Consider the following 15,000-nt stretch of genomic DNA (forward strand, 5'->3'; position numbering starts at 1 on the left):
ACTTTCCAGTTTAGTAGTTTATATTGACATCTGCATCAATAATGTTTTTCCTTCGAGTAGACTAATTAAGTAAATATATTTCCAAGTGATAGAATGATATATTTCTTAAACTAAGATGCACATAAGCGAATTACAGCACCCCTAATTCTATAAATACATGTTGTCATGGCTCAGATGTCTCAGAAATAACAGTAATGTGAGTGTCAGTGTGTGTGTGTGTGAGTGTCATTGAGAGAGAGAGAGAGAGAGAGAGAGAGAGAGAGAGAGAGAGTCTAGCCGTCAGGGAGAAGATAGCGCGGAGCGCTTCCTAATTTCCTCATCGCCTTAACTGATCCGCCAGGGAGGTCCTTCTGGTGACGAGCCGTGATGTGTGTAATTGTATTCTTCATGTCTCTGTGTATTTGCTTTTGCTTTATGTCAAGAAAGAAAGATAGAAAGAAAGACAGAAAAAGGTGCGTGAATATCTGTGTGGGGGCATGTCATGATATAACCTGAGTCATGACGAAATTTTGAAAAAATAGTAAACATATATTTAGACAATATTTCGTCATATCGCTTAAAAAAGGAATGTGATTTAACCCCTTTGCCAGGGTCTGACGTTTGAATAAAATTTCTAATGTATTTTCACAATAATAGATTTTACAAAAAAAGGCTTATAAATGGAGTTTTCCCTCGCTACACCACATTTCGTCTTATCACGTAAAAGAGGGAATACAATGCTCCCCCGTTTTCATGCGTCTGACGTTTGAATGAAATTTCTAATGTATTTACACAATAACATATTCTACAAAAAAAAAAAGAAGTTTGTAAATGAAGTTTTACCTTCATTGACCACATTTTCGTCATACTGCGTAAAAGGGGAAAGGGTGATCCAATACAGACCCCTTTTCCAAGCTTCTGACATTTGAATAAAATTTCTAATGCATTTACACAACAACATATCTTACAAAAAAAAAAATGTTTATAAATGGAGCTTCTCATTCCTAGGCCACATTTCGGCATATTGCGTAAAAAGGGTATGCAATGTAGACACCCTTTTTTTTTTGAGCGTCTGACATTAGAAAAAAAATTCTAATATATTTACACAACATTTTTTACAAACAAATTCATAAACTTAAAGGACCTGCCGGCGCTTAGATACATTACATTTGATTCATTTATCAATCATTTTTTTTCCTACACTGAAGCAAAACTCGCTCCGGGCAAATGAAAATCCTTGAGGATTTTATCTCGTTAATATGAGTTATGGCTACAATTACGGGGAGCATTGGGAAAAAGAGATTGTTTCCTTATCTAAAATGACTTTTTTTTGCTCATTTTTTACGTATTTTTTCTCCCTTTTACTTCATTACGAAGCAACGAATTCGCAATGTAAATTGGGTGATATTGTCTCAGGTTTTTTTTTTTAGGGTTGGTGATTTATGATTATGTGTGAAAAATCAAGATGTTTTGTCGCAATGTTTTTCAAAGCGTCTGAAAATCTTAGGATTTATGGGCAGAATATAAAGTGTCAACTACAGGTGTGAAGAAATATACTTATTTTAAGTATGTATGTGTGAGTGTGTGTGCATATATATATATATATATATATATATATATATATATATATATATATATATATATATATATATATATATATATATGTCTATATTTATATATGTATGTACGTGTGTGTGTTTGTGTATGCTTGCGCTCGTATTTAATATGGTAGTGACCGTTGTATTGTTTTTCTCAGGAACCGTTCAGTAGCTTGGGAAACAGCTTCATATTATAAACCGACATACAGGCATACACAAGAGAACACATGCACACACATGCATGCAAAAATACAATGAGATATGCTTATATTAGACAAAAGTAAAACACAAACAAAATCAATATTATCCCTTACTCCCTATTAGCATGTACCAAATGCATTAAACTCTAAGTTATTACATTGGGAAAGCGTAGGTTCTTCAAGCCACCTAAAAAATAATAGAATAGTTTCCTTAATATCTCCTTCCTTAAAGTCAATTGTTGTTCTGACTTTCTATCAACTTCTTAAGAATCATTAGCTCGCAAATGCTCCATAAGACTTTCTGCACTCATTTCGCACGCACTTGCGAGTGCGAAAAATCGAACGCAAATGTACAGTATGGTACAACCGGCGTTCAGCCAACCAATACTTTAGATATAAGTAACGACAGGGGCCAATAAAGGCGAGAGAGGATTTAAGAGGCTATATTAGGCACGAAATATGATCCTGTTTTATCAACACGCTCATGATAAACCGACAACTTCGTCGCATACACTTCTACGTTATTGCTAACGCAAGTAATAGTTCTATTCGATGTTTATAACATGCTACGATAAATGGCCTTCGAAAATAGAACCATATAATAACTGGTCTTTAAATCATTGCCCGCCGATTAAAGTATTGGTTGAATATCGTTCATTTAGAAGTTCTCATGTAAAGGAGACTTAAGTGAAATGTGGGTTGTTTTTAACGTAGAGTTTTTATTCGTGTCTAAAATTTTCGGGATTTCTTTTCACAATATGATATCGTTTGTGCAAAACTGGGCAAACAATTTTTAGGGTGGGAAGGGGATTATGAAGGGTAATAGTACCTTTTTCTTTCAGGCAGTTCATAGATTCGTCTTGCCTTGTTTATGTATGATTTATTACCAGAATTTCTGCTCCATTCATACGTAGCTTGCTTTTAATAAGCTGCAAAAAAAATCAAATAACTGAAAATTTTCAGGAAAAATATCCAATAATACGACCCTTGAAATAATAAATATTATAATGCCTTACCAAAAAAATCTAAGAAACAATTTGCACTATAAGGATTGCTGAATGACTGAATTATTATCATGGATAAGTAGCGTAACGAAAACATTAATCATCGGTGCTGAAACAAATCAAATCAAAGGCACTGATTAGTATAGTGTCTTTAAACACTTGAAATCGTCACAATTATAAATCAGTCACTATTAGGAGCATTATTTTTCCCTAAAGACAGAGCTAAACTTTGCACCCTTTCAAACAAAATAGGCTAAATAACCTTCTGTACAGTGAGAAGTTTTTTTTTAATTGTTTTGCTACTTATTCAAACGAAGCAATCAAAATAATCGGCTCCAGAACTGTTTCTCAGTTTCATCCCGTCAAAAACAGTCAAAGTAACTTCCTTAGGATGGAAGTAGGTTTCAAATTTATTTTTTTTTTATTTTATCGTCCCCTAAAGGAATCAGTAAATAAAAAACTCCAATGCTTTATCTCAACTCTATTCCGTACAAAAAAAAAAAACAAAAAAAAAACACAGTAAGAACAACCTCCCTCCGTACAAGTTACATGGCCCTCGTCCTCCGACATAAGTAGCCAAGTTATCTCTCTCTGGCGTCGCCGTACTATCGACAGCATCGTAGTAGTGTGGGTGTTAATTTCCTCACGTCATCCCTTGAGTGACAGCAGACAAGCTGGTCGACCTTCTGGAAGGAGGAGATGAAATGAAAAGAATTGTTTCTCCCTTTCTTTTTCCAGGAGCGTATGTTGTCAAGGGTGTATATATATATATATATATATATATATATATATATATATATATATATATATATATATATATATATATATATATATATATATATATATATATATATATATATATATATATATATATATATATATATATATATATATATATAAATATGTACATATATATATATATATATATATATATATATGTATATATATACTGTATATATGTGTGCTTGAGCGTGTGTGTGTTTATATATATATATATATATATATATATATATATATATATATATATATATATATATATATGAATGTCTTTTCCTGTAATACTACAGTGTAATATGAATATAAGAAGGCCCATAAAACACTATTTGAACGTTGAAACCATATATTTCAGGCACTTGCTTCTGTGCCCCTGTTCACTGGTAGAATATGGACAGGTGGAAAGTTACAATGGTATATATACAAAAACATAAAGGTGTGGCCTTAGGCCTCCGATGGTATGGAGGTGGCGTTTCTTAAGAAGGAGGAGAATGACCAAATTCCCTAGTGGTTTTTGGCCTCATTAGCTCCCGTTTGGCGATGGATCTGGCGGTCGCGTTTCTTGGGTCATCTTCTTCAGGAGAGGTTTGAGGATTAAGGTGTCGATGTCGTCCGATTTCCAATGTCCTCCTGACAGGTTCATATTGTTGGTTTGATTGATGATAGCAGATTCCAGCATCTTTCTTTTGTACGGACAGCTACTTTTGAAAACCAACTCCGCCCCACTCCAGTTAATGACATGCCCTGTATTTCTGATATGTAGGAAAATTCCCGAACTCTCCGAGGCGTAACGTACCGATCTTTTGTGCTCTGTTATTCTTTGCGAGAGCGATCTACCTGTCTCGCCTACGTAGATGTCATGACAATTGCTACACGGTATCTTGTAAACTCCGGCTTCTTCCCTTTTGTTATTTAAGTATACGTTAATGAGCGAACTCCCGATGGATTTGGGATAATGGAATATGAAAGGATTGCTAGACCTGAGTTGTTCGGTGGCCTTTTATATATATATATATATATATATATATATATATATATATATATATATATATATATATATATATATATATATATATATATATATATATATATACATACATATATATATGTATATGTATACAAACACACACACACACACACACACATACATACATATATATATATATATATATATATATATATATATATATATATATATATATATATAATATACATTTATATTTATATATATATTAGGTTTTACTAATCATATTAAATGAAACTTTGATTATAGTTTTCTAGATTTTTTGGCTTTCTTTGTCTTTTGACTTCAGCAATACCTTCACTATACCACTAGCCTTCTATTCATTGAAATTTGACGGCATTAGTGTCACTATCTGGATGGGTGACCATATTTTGATGTCAAACTTTGATACTAAAATTCCCGTGACCAGTTGTATGACCGTATGAATGAAGAAGGCAACTTACTCTTACTTTTAACTTTCAACATATCTTAGGGGTCTCATTGAGTGGCAGTAATAATAATAATAATAATAATAATAATAATAATAATAATAATAATAATAATAATAATAATAATAATAATAATAATAATAATAATAATAATAATAAACTTGCCAAGTTCTTGAAGGTCGCCTGAGGATGTAAAATGATGTTGATGTTTTCACAAGAATATCTTGGGGAGAGTGATGTTATTCATAATGATTAATGATTTCTTCTACCCTAACCCTGCCGTGAAATAATAATAATAATAATAATAATAATAATAATAATAATAATAATAATAATAATAATAATTAACCAGCTTTTAGGTTGCTCATGATGTAAAATGAAGTTGATGTTTGGACAAGAATGCCTTTGGGGAGGGTGATGTTATTCAGAATGATTAATGAACTCTTCTACCCTATCCCTGTCATAAAATAATAATAATAATAATAATAATAATAATAATAATAATAATAATAATAATAATAATAATAATAATAATAATAATTAACCAGCTTTTAGGTTGCTCATGATGTAAAATGATGTTGATGTTTGGACAAGAATGCCTTTGGGGAGGGTGATGTTATTCAGAATGATTAATGAGCTCTCCTACCCTATCCCTGTCATAAAATAATAATAATAATAATAATAATAATAATAATAATAAAAACAACTTTCCAAGTTCTAGAAGGTCGCCTGAGGATGTAAAATGATGTTGATGTTTTGACAAGAATATTTTGGGGGAGGGTGATGTTATTCAAAATGATTAATGAGGTCTTCTACCGGAGCCCGTGCCATAACATCTCTCAGAAAATGATGATAATCGATGTGAACACTTGATTAATGACTCAGTCATTCGATACATCAACCTCATTTTTACACTTCCATTCACTAAGTTGATTGACAAACTGTTATAAACTGTCGTGTGTGTTTTTTTATATATATAATAAAATAATGAATTTCTAGAGTTTTATGTTGCTATAATTTTTTTTCTTGTTGATGCGAATATTAAAGCGTTGATTTTCATATCTCTTCGCAGAACTGATTTTTGTTTTTGATTATTTTTTATGTTTGTCAGTATTGCGTCGTCTTGACATTTCACGGTGAATTACACGAATTAATAATAATAATAATAATAATAATAATAATAATAATAATAATAATAATAATAATAATAATATAATAATAATAATAATCTTGATTTCAGCTCAGGGCCATACACATGGAATATACAAAGTACAGGCATTACAATACACACAATTTAAATATATCAATAGATATTAAGCATGCACTTTTCACCTTCTCATGACACCCGCTGATCTCTCCTCCAGCGGCGTCGGAGAGAAAAGCCACGACAGGTACCCATATCAAAAAGTTTCCTTTCTCGGCACTCTTAAAGAATCCCGTTTCGTGTCTTTTTTTTTTTCTTCCCCTTAACGGCAGCTCCCTGGTCCCCCTTTGATACCCTATGATATTCGCTCTCTCTCTCTCTCTCTCTCTCTCTCTCTCTCTCTCTCTCTCTCTCTCTCTCTCTCTCCACTGAAGAAATTTGGGAAGTGTTTTGCTGTTTTGCTCTCAGTGTTCCATAAACTCTGTCTCTCTCTCTCTCTCTCTCTCTCTCTCTCTCTCTCTCTCTCTCTCTCTCTCTCTCTCTCTCTCCACTGAAGAAATTTGGGAAGTGTTTTGCTGTTTTGCTCTCAGTGTTCCATAAACTCTCTCTCTCTCTCTCTCTCTCTCTCTCTCTCTCTCTCTCTCTCTCTCTCTCTCTCTGTTCTGCTCCTTTGTTCACATTTTGCCCTTCACGTTCTTTCCACACATTCACCTACTCCTCTTCCTCTTCCTCCTCCCTTCCTCTTCCTCCTCTTCTTCCTCTTCCTCCTTTTCGTACTCTTCCTCCTTTTCGTCCTCTTCCTCCTCTTCTTCTTCCTCTTCATCTTGCTCCTCCTGCTCCTCCTCCTCCTCTTCATCCTTCTCTTCTTCCTCCTTCTCGTTGTCGTCGTCGTCGTCGTCCTCCTCCTCCTCTTGTTTTTCCTCTTCCTCCTCCTCCTCCTCCTGTAGGAGCAGGAGGAGAGCCGGCACCTTCGTCATCCGCCGCCCCTCACGTTGAGAGAGAGAGAGAGAGAGGGAGGAGGTTGTTTATTTCCTGGGGGCCCGACCTCTCTATCGACAGGCGATGCCGACAGACGATAACCGATCTGCGATACGTTGAGGCCAACATCAATCTTCGTCAGGGCCCTGCGTCAACCCTGCTCTCCCCCTCCCCCCACCTCCTCCTCTCCCACCCCCTCCTCCCTGTTCCTCCTTGCCTCCCCCGCCTCATCCTCCTCCTCCTATTCCTTCACCTCCTCCCTCTCCCCTTCTCCTCCCCCCACCCTCTTTCCTCTTAGTACCCTCCTTCCACACTTCCACCTTCAATTTTCTTTTCATCATATTCTCCTCTGTTCCTTTGTGTTCTTCGCTTGTTCGAGCAATTATTTTGTTAGCAGTGTTTATATTGTCTTCTGTTATTTTTTTTTTTGTTTACTCTTATTATAAAGTGCATCTGTTGGTGTGCTATTAAAATGGGATGTCAAAATTCTCAGCCATTAATCTCTACAACATTTAGTAGTGGCTTTTCTGACATTCTCTTTAGCTGAATAAACTCCAAGCGTCACTGTTATTCTTCTTTTAAGTTCTCTATCTATCTATCTATCTATCTATCTATCTATCTATCTATCTATCTATCTTTCTATCTATCTATCTTCGCTACTCAAAATTCTGGCATGGGTTTCCTCTAGACGTTCTTAAGACCTGAAGATATTTTGAAATGCTTTGCTGTTTTGTTTGGGCGCCTTAAAAATCTCTCTCTATTCTCTCTCTCTCTCTCTCTAAAGAAATATGAGAAATCTGCTTTAAGTGCCAATTAAACTAACTCAACATGCAAAATTCTGGAAGACGTTTGGTTTAAGAACCCCCAAACTATCTCTCTCTCTCCACTGCAGAAATTTACATATAGAGTCCTGCCTTCTCTCTTCTATACGTTCCTAATATGCGAAGACATTGGCAGCGGAGGCCCAATTCAAGAGTGGGGAAAACAGGCCTTGATTCGCCCATCCATCACTGACAAGACCGCAGGGAGACGTTTGCTTTACTAATGATCCCATCTAATTGAGAACACAGGGACATAATTAAGGTAAAACGTGGGAGTGTCTTTCAAGCTGTCCTACCATTTTTATTTTTTTTTTTTATTAGGCCCTTTTTAGTTATTGTCGTTGTGGGTCTTTGAATGTAATTTTTTCCTTTATATTATATTCCTGCATCTGCATCCCCCATCAAATTGATAGCACAGGGACATAATTAAGGTAAAATATGGGAGTTTCTTTCAAGGTGTCCTGCTCATTTTTTTTTGTCCTGGAAATTTTTTTATTAAATGACTGCAAGCCTTGAATATCATTTTTTCATCACGTATTTGTATCTCCTATCTAATTGAGAATGCAGGGACGTAATTAAGGTAAAACGTGAGAGTGTCTTTCAAGTTGTCCTGCTCATTTTTTATTTTTTTCTGGCAGTTTTTTTTTTATTCCTATCAGCGCAGATAGTTAATACCTAAATTTTCTTTGTATAATGTTCCTGCATCTCCCAACTCATCGAAAACATAGGGACATGATTAAGGTAAAACGCAGGAGTGTATTTCAAGTTGCCCTGCGCCTTTATAATTTTATTTTGTCCTAGCAGGTTTTTTTTTATTCATATCATTGCAAGTACTGATTATTTATTTATTTTCCTGCGTACTATATTTTCCTGCCTCCTATCTACTTTAGAACCAAGTTGCCCTGCGCCTTTAAAATTTTATTTTGTCCTAGCAGGTGTTTTTATTCATATCATTGCAAGTACTGATTATTTATTTATTTTCCTGCGTACTATATTTTCCTGCCTCCTATCTACTTTAGAACAAAGGGACCTAATTTAGATAAAACGTGGAAGTGTCTTTCTAGTTGTCCTGGTCTTTTTTTACTTATTTTTTTCCTTATTTTTTTCATGTTTTGTCCTGGTGGGCTTTTCATATTCATGTTCAATTTTTCTTTGTTTTAGATTTGTGTGTCTTCCATCTAACTTGGAACACAGAGGCTTAATTACAGTAGAACGTGGGAGTGTCTTTCAAATTGTCCTGCTATTTTTCTGTTCGTTTTATTTTTTATCTGAACAAGCTTTGAATATCCATTTTTTCCTTTTTATCACTTTCTGTAAGTGTCTAGAATCTGATGGGGGTATTTTTCAGAATGTCCTGCCCTTCATTTTTCAAGCTATTTTGTCATAGTAGGTTTTATCATACCTGCAAGACTTTAATATCATCATTTTTCCTTTATATTGTATTTGAGTTCTCGTTCAAGTTCTTTCCGTTCTTCTATATTCTTGTATGGCGTACCAACAATGTTATTCTTATTACTATCATTACAGGCCTTTGAATATCTATTAAATCTCTTTTTCATGATTACATTATTGTGGTCTCACAATTTTTATTATTTTTATCTTTATATAAATTACCATTCCTGCCTTTACTTGTTGATATCAACTTCCAAATGGTTTCAGTCTTAATCGCTTAATTACCATTCACTAGTTACGTATCTTTTATAGTCATTGCCAACGAAGACATAACTAGTAAAAACAAATAAAAAATGCGCCAAAGTTTCGTCGGCGTAATCGAGTTTTCTGTACAGCCGCTAAAGCGCATGATCAAGGACACCGAAAATAGATCTATCTTTCGGTGGTCTAGGTATAATGCTGTATGAGCCGCAGCCCATGAAACTTTAACCACGGCCCGGTGGTGGCTCATCCTATCGCTGCCAGAAGCACGATTACACGGAATTTTAATCCAATTGAGGCTAGAGGGCTGCAATTTGTGATGTTTGATGATTGGAGGGTGGATGATCAACATACCAATTTGCAGCCATCTGAGGGTGGACAGAAAAAGTGCGGACAGAAAAAAAGTGCCGACAGAATAAAGTGCGGACAGTATTTTTCTTTTACAGAAAACCAAAAATGATGAAAATCATTTTACCCTAATTTGTACGTTTCAGCTTACCTTTCACGCAGAGATAAAGCGAGATGACAATGTTCTTACGTCCAGGCATCTATCTACAAATTATCACTCTAATATTTAATTAGTTTGACGACTGGATAGTGAAATATGGCTTAATCATACCGTAGACTTTATTTTTTTCTAGTTAAATAATTTCTTACCATATATAAATTTTTATGGTCAATTCAGCTATTTGATCATGTATTTCATAAATACTGTTAAAATTGTTTTCTTTTCATTAAACAGAATAGACGATAGTTTAATTAGCGTTAGACTGATATGCATAGCTGCACGATAGAACTTATGATGCTTTATTTCCTTTAAACAATCCCTTATCATGCACACGCAAACGAGTACTGTATATATATATATATATATATATATATATATATATATATATATATATATATATATATATATATAAATAGATAGATAGATAGATAGATAGATAGATAGATAGATAGATAGATAGATATATATGTATGCATATGTGTGTATGTATATGTATATATATATATATATATATATATATATATATATATATATATATATATATATATATATATATATATATATATATATATATATATATATATATATATATATATATATATATATATATATATATATATATATATATATATATATATATATATATATATATATATATATATATATATAGGAAAGATATATATATATATTATATATATATATATATATATATATACATATATAATGTATATATATGTGTGTGCGTGTGTGTGTGTGTGTAGATGTGTGCGTACCCGACTGTTTCAACTCTCCAAAGTACGTACCGCTGCAGTATCATAAATACTTGTTCAAACAACTGAGACACATAAAAACGTAACGTACTGTATAAAAAGCGAACGAACCACCAAAATAAAATAGTGATGATATGCAAAATTCATCGAGGCGTTCGAAGTCATCCTAATTTTCAATATTGCTGTAGTAAGTCCTGCATACTTTTACATACATTACAAGCTGAATATATGCTTGGTATTACTTAATGTTATTTGAGACCACTGGAATTTTTCCGAAAGGAAATCTAAGATCATCGAACAGGATTATAGACCTGAAACAATCAGTATTTAATCTGAGAGGTCTGTTGGATTGAATTATGTTAATTTTATTTTAATTTCGTCCAAGACAAATTGAAGATGACCGAGCACTATAACAGACCTGAAACAATCTGTATTTAAACTGAGAGACATATTGGATAAAATTATGATAATTTTCTTTTAAATTCGTTCAGTAAATAAGTAATTCTGAAGTTTTCGCATTTTTAAAGAGTCAAGATCAACGGAGCAGTCTTGAAGTCGTGAGGCCCCTCCCAATGTTACTTGTAGATTTAAAATAATCAATGCTTAGTTTGAGAAGCTTCTTAGAATTAATTGTAATAAATTATTTGAGTCTGATAACCTGAGATTCCTGAAGATGTCACACTTTCAGAACTGAACAACCAATAAACTGTCTTAAAGAAGTAAAACCACACGTATCGAGCGCAATATTTAACAAGAAACAAAATTCTCACTTTTTCACGAGAGAATTTGATAGCCTGATTTTTAGTTTTCTGTAAAAAAAACTATTGTGCCGGCTTTGTCTCTCCGTCCGCATTTTATTCTGTCCGCACTTATCTGTCCGCCCGCAGATCTTAAAACCTACTAAGGCTAGAGGGCTGCAAATTGATATGTTGATCATCACCCGACGATCATACATACCAAATTGCAGCCCTCTAGCCTTAGTGGTTTTGATTATATTTAAGGTTAAAGTTAGCCATAATCGTGCCTCAGGCAACGATATAGACAGGCCACCACCGGTCGCGGCTCACACAGCATTATACCGGGACCACCGAAAGATAGATCTATTTTCGGCGGCCTTGATTATACGATATACAGAAAACTCGATTGCGCCGAAAAAAAACTTCGGCGCATTATTTACTCGTTCTGAATTCGTGCATTGTTACGATCGCAGCTAGCAATATCACCAAAGAAAGTTATTCACATTACGAATTTCATAAAATCATAAAACTGTAACGCACTTTTTGTCCAGGATAACGTACTTTTACCCAACTAACTTTATAAATATTAAAAAAAATGCAAAAAGAACATTTTCATCGAAATGAAATATTTCATGAATAAAAGAGCTAGTGTTAGCATAACTCAGATGAAGAAATGGGTTTAAATTCGACAGAAATAAAAATAAAAAAAAAGACGAGGTCGTTTAACAGGAAAATAATTTGGCCGGAATCAATTCAACACATTGTTACATCGACTCACTTCTGAGTCACAGAACAAATCTTGTTGGTTTTTTTCGCCCCCGGGGCCTTCATCTGTATCGAATACAGATTCGAGAGGTCGTTACGGCGTAATTTCAAACACCGATTTTCATTTATTAACTCTCTGATTTTGCAGTGTTAGTGGTCACACGTTCTCGCGGTTGAAAAAGAAAAAGTCCTGCGAGCGTAAATATCTCTCCTTTGTCCAGAAAACAATGATGAAGAACTGCTTTGTTGTCAACTTCTTCTTTATCGACAGCCGCGCGAATTCAGAAAAAGCAGGTTATTAAATTATTTTGTAAAAAAGTGAGAATTTTTTTTTCTTGTTGAATGTTGCGAACGATAAGTGTGGTTTTAATTCTTTAAGACTGTCTATTGCAGTGGTTCCCAGCCTTTTTCATTATATTACCCATTGACTGACTTCTTCAAGTCTGTGTTATTCACATCATCAAATATATAAATATATACTGTGTATATATATATATATTAGTATATATATATATATATATATATATATATATATATATATATATATATTATTACATATATATATATATATATATATATATATATATATATATATATATATATATATATATATATATATATATATATATATATATATATATATATATATATATATATATATATATATATATTAATATATATATATATATATATATATATATATATATATATATATATATATATATATATATATATGTATATATATATATATATATATATATATATATATATATATATATATATATATATATATTAATATTATATATATATATATATATATATATATATATATATATATATATATATATATATATGTATATATATAATTCACAAATTGTATTTCAACAGAATAGAAAGAATAATACCTTCCAGATGCTATTATTTCATTGTCCATTGAAAATGAATTTCCTTTCATTTACTCATCAACTATGCACAAGCTTCATGAGATTATCGGAAATAAATCTTGAAATTGTTATCATTGTCAATACAAAACTCTCGGAATATAAAAAAAACCGGAGATAATAAAAAAGAAATATTTCCTTATAACAAAGAATTTTTATTATTAACACAGAAAAATAATGGAAATTTACAACCGCATAAACATTGTAAATTATTAGGGTTATTTTCTCATTGTGCTTGTCTTCCGCAAAGTTATGGGCATGAGATTTTGTCGTTTTCACTTTTGTATATCGCCTCTCATAAATTACGTTATCATTGCCCTGCAAGACAGAATGTGATGTAACTGTCGCATGATATATGTGTGTGTGTGCGTGCATATACAGTATATTTATATATATATAATATATATATATATATATATATATATATATATATATATATATATATATATATATATATATATATACAGTAATATACAGTATATATATATATAGTATATATATATATATATATATATATATATATATATATATATATATTACATATATATAATATATGTGTGTGTGTTCGAAATATATGGTTGCAAAGTCCAAATAGTGTTTTATGGGCCTTTTTATCTTAAATTATAATGTTGCATTACAGTACAGTCATTCATATATATGTAAGAGCGTATATAAATACATTTGTGTGTCTGTGTATGTGTGCATATCAGCCTTCATATATGTAGCGAGAGAGTGTATGCAAGATATAGTGGTGAGTACAGGGGTGTGTGTAGCTTATGCGACCCTCATCTGGTTAACCATCTGCGTAGGTAAATGAACCCTGTAATGTTAATGTTACGGAAACTTACAGTATAGCGGGATCAGCTTTCGTTCAGCCGATAAAGGAGGAATTTACCCGTTTCGAATCCACTGATTTCTTTAACCAAAGATGTCGGTTAGAATAAGTGGGAATTACGCCCTCACTAATGCAAGTAGTTTCAGCTGTCAGTTGAAAGGTACAACGGCCGCCCTCCCCCCACAACCCCGACCCCCGCCCCCAACACCAGATTGATAAATGAAAGATGAGGCGTCCGGTGATTATTGTCTGTTATATATGTTGATCATGTTTTTATGAATTTTTATGAGATCATGCACTAAAGCATATTCCTGATTACAGATAGGCCTGTTTTTATTTTCTGTAAAAGAAAACTATTGTGCCGGTCTTTGAAACGTCCGTCCGCATTTATTCTGTCCTCATTTTTCTGTCAGCACTTTTTTGTCCGCCCTTCAGATCGAAATTAGGAGGAGGGCTGCAAATTGCATCCTCAGCCTCAGTAGTTTTTATTTCATTTAAGGTTAAAGTTAGCCATAATCGTGTCTCTGGCAACGATATAGGACAGGCCACTACCGGACCGTGGTTAAATATTCATGGGTCGCGGCTCATACAGCATTATACCGAGACCACCGGAAGGTAGATCTATTTTCGGTGGCCTTGATTATACGATGTACAGAAAACATGACTGCGCCGAAGAAACTTTGGCGCATTTTTTACTTGTTTATTGTCCACTTTGAGATTTTGTCTTCACCAAGTGACTTTCGATAGTCGTTACTCGAAATGTAACAAAAGCAAGCGATTGATTTCTTTTGTTTACTTACATAAGTGGTTGTAGTATGCAGTCTCACCAAAAAAAATTTTT

General features: G+C 33.1%; 1 long non-coding RNA gene across 1 annotated transcript in view; it reads left to right on the forward strand.

Annotated features, from left to right (window-relative positions):
* LOC136849842 (uncharacterized) overlaps nucleotides 1-15,000 on the forward strand; it is a 305,045-nt gene that overhangs the window by 156,383 nt on the left and 133,662 nt on the right. The window lies entirely within an intron of this gene.

The sequence above is a fragment of the Macrobrachium rosenbergii genome, chromosome 21, assembly GCF_040412425.1.
Source record: "Macrobrachium rosenbergii isolate ZJJX-2024 chromosome 21, ASM4041242v1, whole genome shotgun sequence".
Taxonomy (NCBI): domain Eukaryota; kingdom Metazoa; phylum Arthropoda; class Malacostraca; order Decapoda; family Palaemonidae; genus Macrobrachium; species Macrobrachium rosenbergii.